We start from the raw sequence: 6,922 nt of genomic DNA, 5'->3' as shown, positions 1-6,922 counted from the left end.
AGCGTGTGTTGATCTTTGGGCCTAGCCCATTAAGTCTAAGCCCAGTTGTGAGTCTTGATTTCATCTCAAGCATGGACTAAAATGAGTCTTGATTTCATATATGGCTTACCTGGGTCTGGTGGTTATGATGTCATCTCAGTGGTTATTGATAAATTCACCAAATATGCTCATTTTGTTCCATTGAGTCATCCTTACACTGCTCCGTCTATGGCCTAAGCTTATTTCAACAATATTTACAAGTTGCATGGTCTTCCTGAAACAATAATTTTAGACAATGATAGAGTGCTTACATGCAAACTATGGCAGGAATTGTTGAAACTTTCAGACACCCAGATGTTAATGAGTTTAACCTATCATCCTCAGACTGATGGCTAGATTGTGAGGTTGAATCAGTGTCTAGAAGCTTTTTCTTCACTGCATAGTAAACTCCTGCCCCCAAACAATGGTTTAAGTGGTTGCCTTTAGCAGAGTTTTGTTACAACACATCTTAATCATACTGCTCTGGGCCACTCTCCTTTTCAAGTCCTGTATGGGCATACTCCTAGACAATTGGGTATCACTGGTCCACAAGCTTGCACTGTTCCTGACTTAGCTCAGTGGTTGAAGGATAGAGAACTTTTGACAAAGCTTGTTCGGTAACAGTTACTTAGAGCCCAGCAAAGGATGACAGCCCAAGCAGACGAAGCCAGAATTGAGAGATTCTTCAATAAGGGTGAAATGGTTTATTTAAAATTGCAACCTCATATATCCAGTCCTCCATGGAACGAAGGAGTAACTACAAGCACTCTTTTCGGTTCTACGGCCCTTTCAAGATTCTTAAGCGGGTGCGATTTGTGGCTTATAAGCTTGAGCTTCCTCCACAAGCATAGATCCATATCTAGTGGTTCATATCTCCCAACTTAAGAAACATGTGCCTCCCCAGCTTGCACTGAGCACTGATCTGTCTTCAGTGGCTACTAATCCACTGACTGATGTGCTGCCGGTTCAGATCATTGACCTTGTGTTGGTGCCCAAAGGAGGAGCTACTGCTGCTTACTTTATATTTGTGTGAAATGGGGAGATTCAGCCACATGTATTATCACTCTTGAAGGTGAACATGACTTTTGCTGTTGTTTCCTTGGTGCTGCAGCTTGGGGACAGGCTGTGTATCAAGAGGAGGGGAGTGTCGTTTCATCAAAAAAGAGAGGAGGGGAGTGTCAGGACTGAGGCGTAGCGTGTGCTGATCTTTGAGCCTGGCTCGTTAAGTCTGAGCCTAGTTGTGGCCCGTAACTAGAGGGACTATAAAGGAAAGGGAGGGGAAGGCATGAAGGAAAGGGAGGGGAAGGCCTAAACGGTCATGTAACCAAGCAACCATTCTGAACCTCATGAATAAACCTATCCTCCCCTCGGCTCCTTCTGAGTTCTTCCATTTCTATCCCAAATTCTGAGGGACCGAAACTGGCGACCAGAGGGGGGGGGTGAATGGGAGCCGATCAAAATTTCTTTCGAAATCGATCCGTCGGCCTATATCCCAAAAATCACCGCAAGCCCTCAACCTAAGGTATGAGAGAATAGCTATGGACTAGCTATCTCACAGCAGCACACCCTAGGAAACTTCGCGGAAGCAAAACGGGAAAACTCCCCAAACAGCAGCACTGCTGAGTCAGACCGGTCTGACCGCTAGCACAGACCGGTCAGACCGGTTGGGCTGGAAATTGAATTTCCAGACCAGTCAGACCGGTTACCCAGACCGGTCAGACCGGTCGCTCCCAGACAGCCCGCAACCAAAGCTTCAAATGGCAAATCTCGAGCAAACAAAGTCTAAATCCAACGAAACTTGGAGGATACCTTCACACCTGTCCCGTGAACATATCCCCAAGAGATCTCTCCCAAAAGATTAAAGAATCTTGAGAATTCGGGGGAAGATCAAAGTTGATTGGGGTTTTCTCAAGAACACAAAAACTCCAATTCGTGAGAACTCATGATTCCAGGGGGTTTGGCACTAGGCTAGATGCATCGGAATCATCACAAAGAGTTCAACAAACCACGAATTCAAAGGGTTGTCTCCTCCAAACACAAAACACACCAAAAGAGGAGAATTCGAACCCAAAACGCAAGAGAGGAGGGAGAGGACGAGTACTCAGCACACAAAGGTGAATCTCAAACGAATTTCATTCATTAATCTCAGAGGAATTCACCTATACAAAGGCTAGAGCCTACCACACCATCATCCACCCTCTAAATTGGAGAGATTAGCTATAATCTAACCTTCCTTTGCATTGGAGACCTTGGCCCTAACCTAGAGCAGGGGGAAGGGGAAGGAAAAACCGAAAAGGACTCAAGAGACTCGAAGCCCACGACCTGGAGAAGGGGAGACTTAAATACTCAGCTGCCGCGGCCAGACCGGTCAGATCGGTCCATGGGACCGGTCAGACCGGTCGGGTCTGCAGCAGCCCGCTGTATAGACTCAATCGACGGCGGAGTTTCTTTCTTCGACTCGAAGTCTTTGCTGCGATGCCGCCACGTCGATGAAGTTCTGGTCCGCGGTTTTGGAGGGTCCGCGAAACCCGGGTAGTTGGCCAGTTTTGAGAAAACCGCCAAAACTTCACGCGCGGGAAGATTCCCGCCTCCACGCCGTGGCCCTAGACGCCGTTCCCGTCTCGGCCTTCTGACGGCCCTAGACGCCGCCCGACGCCCGTCACCTCCTCGCCCGCAGCGAGGCCCTAGACGCCGTCGACGCCCGTCGCCTCCGTCAGTCCCGAGACCGACGCCGGTGCCTCCACGACTTGGCTTCTTCAACCGCCGTCCGCCTGCTTGGTTTTGTGGCGCAAACCAAGAAACCCGCCTTCCATCGCCGCTTGCGCCCTCGATCCAGGAATGGACGCCACAGCTGCCGCTCGGCCCGAGCTCCTCCACGGCAACTCTCCGTCGACACTCGACGCTCTTGTACCTGCAATCCAAAGACCAAGCGCACGATCACACCACACGGTTGACAATTCACTCATCACAAGCAGGATAGAGTACTCTCGTTCCTCAATCTCCCCCTTGATGAGTGCATTGCCAACACACCACCTGAAAATAGAGAAGTGATAAAATAGAAACAAGAAAGTGAAGAACTCAAGCAAGTGACACAAAGCTCAGAAAGGCAAAACCAGTCACTTACTCAAGCACAGATCGATTCCCTAAGACAAGGGCAACGGCTCGACGCAATCAATCAAAAGCCAAAACATGACTCCTCAAAGACAGAGGTAACGCTCGATGCAGTCTTGCTGGAAGAGGAAGGAAAACGAGGAAAACTCAAGAGCCAGAAACAAAGCAGACACTCCCCAAGCAAAGCTTTTCCCTCTCACAAGTGCAACTCTCCCAAAATTATGCACTCTCTCTCCTCAAGCAAAGCTTTTCCCTCTCACAAGTGCAACTCTCCTAAAATGATGCACTCTCAAAGCCCTGTGCACAACAAGTTTTTCAAAAATCAAACAAGTCTCCCCCTTGTTCGATCACTTCTCCCAAAAATTCTTCCCCTTGTTGGCACATGCACACATCAAGCCTAAACAAACCTAAAGCTCCCCCTGAAGCTGAGACTCCCCCTGAACAGATGCTATGCAATGAATGCAATGCAGGAGGTGTAAGTGAAAGCATTCAGGGATACAAGGATATGAGCAACATCTAGTCACAAGCACGTGTGCATCCATAAACAAGACCTGCATCTAGCTCAACAGGGTATATCAAATCAGTCTAGAGCTAGGCAAGTTCAGTTTAGGAGAAATAAAAGCATCACCCATGATCTAGCACTAACAAGTAGGGAAAGGAAAGCAGTGCTAATCATACTCATACAGGTGAACCAAAATAGCCAAAGCATGTTGTAAACATTCATTTTTCAATCAAATTATATCAAGCAATTCTTAATGCCAGGGGTTGAAAGCTTGTCATGCTTTACTTAGCAACGTGGCCAAGCCTATGCCAAAGACAATCAGAAGCTTAAGACACTCGTTTCAGTCATGCACAGCCTTGCCCGGGTTCTCACAAGTGCAAAGTGAGCCGTCCCGAAAACTCGATCAGTGCGACAAGCAATCCCACCTGGATCTTTTCAATCCATTTCAAGAACAGTTCAAGCAATTTTATCAAATTTAGATCATTTCAAGTATGAATTGCTGAACGAAAGGCTACACTAGCATGAATAAGATAGCAAAGCATATCAACACGCCCTAACATGCTAGTAGCCAAGACAGGGTGATCATGTTTTCAGATTTTCTAATCAAAATAGCTTAACTCAGATGATGTCATATACACAGTGGAGCAAGCTATACATGATCAAATTTATCAACTCACACTAGCATGCACTAGAAGATCATAGCAATGTATACAAGAATGCTAGTGCAAGTGAGACAATGCAAAATGCAAACATGTACAATGCATATGCACAGTGCAACTACCAAACCTAGAAAACTAAGAGAAGAACAAACAAGACCTACAAAGCTAACCAAAGAAAAGTTAGCGATCAAAAGGGGTAACAAACCCCAAGCTCCCCTCGCAAGCGAGCAAAAGTGTCCTGCTCTAGCGGTTTGGTGAGGATATCTGCGGTTTGCCTCTCTAAAGGGACATGGATCAGGTCTATGTGTCCTCTCTCATGATTATCTCACAGGAAATGGAATCTGATATCTATGTGCTTGGTTCTGGAGTGTAGGACAGGGTTCTTTGCAATGCTAATAGCAGACATGTTGTCTATGAAAATGGGAACTCTATCATAACTCAGTCCATAATCCTGCAAGGTTTGTCTCATCCATAGGATCTGGGAGTGAGGGACCGAAACTGGCGACCAGAGAGGGGGCGGGTGAATGGGAGCAACAGCTAGCAGCGGCAACATACTCAGCTTCTGTAGAGGAAAGCGCTACGCTAGCCTGCTTGCGAGAGGACCAAGACACTAAAGATGTACCGAGAAATTGACAAGTGCCGGATGTCGACTTGCGATCCAACCGACACCCACTGAAATTGGCATCAGAAAAGCCAACCAAAACCAGAGAAGAATCCGCAGAGTACCAAAGACCAAATTCAGGGGTGAATTTCAGATACCTGAAGATGCGTTTCACCACCTGCCTGTGGGAGGTGCGTGGAGAAGCCTGGTACCGCGCACAAAGGCCGACGCCGAACTGAATGTCCGGCCGCGTCGCCGTCAGGTACAGGAGAGAGCCGATCATGCTCCTGTACTCGTTCTGGTTCACTGCCTCACCATCCAAATCCTCATCAAGCGCCGTCGTAGTGCTGATCGGAGTCGGCTGAGGAGACAAGTCGCTCATGTCAAACTTCCGCAGCAAGTCCATAGTGTACTTGGCTTGATGGATGAATGTGCCCTGAGGAGTTTGCTTGATCTGCAGCCCGAGGAAGAACTGTAGCTCACCCATCATGCTCATCTCGAACTCCCTGGACATCTGCTCAGAAAACTTGAAGACAAGAGCGTGAGAAGTGCCACCAAAGATAATATCATCCACGTAAATCTGAACTAATAGAAAATCAGTGCCAGACCGCATGAGGAACAATATTTTATCCACACATCCCATTTTAAAACCCTGAGTCAGCAAAAAAGTTTTCAGTCTATCATACCAAGCTCTAGGCGCCTGTTTCAAACCATAAAGTGTTTTCTGAAGTTCATAAACACGGTTTGGAAACTTGGGATTTTCGAAACCAAGGGATTGTTTCACATAAACCTCTTCTTCGATAAAACCATTTAAGAAGGCAGATTTAACGTCCATTTGGAAAACTTTAAAACCCTTGGAAGCAGCAAATGCAAGAAAGATCCGAATAGCTTCCAAACGAGCAACTAGGGCAAAAGTTTCCTCAAAATAAATCCCTTCTTTTTGGCAAAACCCCTGGGTAACAAGACGAGCCTTGTTTCGAACAACCAACCCATCCTCACCCTGCTTGTTTTTTGAAAACCCACTTCATTCCGATGGGATTACAAGCAGGTGGAGGCTCGACTAAAACCCAAACTTGGTTTCTTTCAAAATTTTCAAGTTCCTCATGCATGACATTGACCCAAATAGAATCAGAAAGAGCGTGTCCAATATCTTGGGGCTCAAAAGAGGCAACAAACGCTGAATGAGCAAAGCCAGCGATACTTGTTACCTTGGACCTGGTGACTCGCTCGTTGAGATCACCTAGCATCTGTTGAGGTGGATGACGACGCTGAATGTGCCGCGGTGCTTCCCTTGTTGAAGTCACCTCCTCCTCAACCAAATCTGGTGTCTCCTCTGGTGTAGCTGGTGAAGCCTGAGTCACCTGCTCGATCGGCCCCCGTGAAGTAGACGTAGTCGGATCGGGGCCGTCGTCATCGTCCGAGCTCGTGGCAGAGACGGCTGGGTCCACAGCATGCGTGGTAGCCTCAGCATCGCCCTCCGCAGCTTCTTCCTCCTCATCTTCAAAGATGGAGGTGCCGAGCTCATCCACTCCTGCAACTTCAAAGACAGAAGAATTGCACGGTGCAGTCTCGTCAAAAGTGACTTCACAAGTCTCTCTGACGATGTTAGTATCAACAATCAGCACACGATACGCTCTAGAGTGAGAAGCAAAACCGATAAAAATGCCGTTAGACGAGCGAGACTCAAACTTATCAAGATTTCCATCTTTCAGCACAAAGCACCGACAACTGAAAACTCTGAGATGGTCAACACGGGGTTGGCATCCAAATCGCAACTCATAAGAGGTCCTATGCATGAAAGCACGCAAGAAAATACGGTTGGACACGTAACAAGCGGTGTTAACCGCCTCAGCCCAGTATTTGCGAGGAGTCCTATGCTCATCGAGCATTGTCCTCGCTATCTCAACCAGCGTTCGATTCTTCCGCTCTACAACTCCATTCTGCTGTGGAGTGTAGGGAGAAGAATACTGGTGTTCAAGCCCTTGATCACTGCAAAAGGCGTCAAAATGAGCGTTTTTGAATTCTGTGCCA

The sequence above is a fragment of the Panicum virgatum genome, chromosome 6N (genome assembly GCF_016808335.1).
Source record: "Panicum virgatum strain AP13 chromosome 6N, P.virgatum_v5, whole genome shotgun sequence".
Classification (NCBI taxonomy): domain Eukaryota; kingdom Viridiplantae; phylum Streptophyta; class Magnoliopsida; order Poales; family Poaceae; genus Panicum; species Panicum virgatum.
This window is presented reverse-complemented; position numbering follows the sequence as displayed.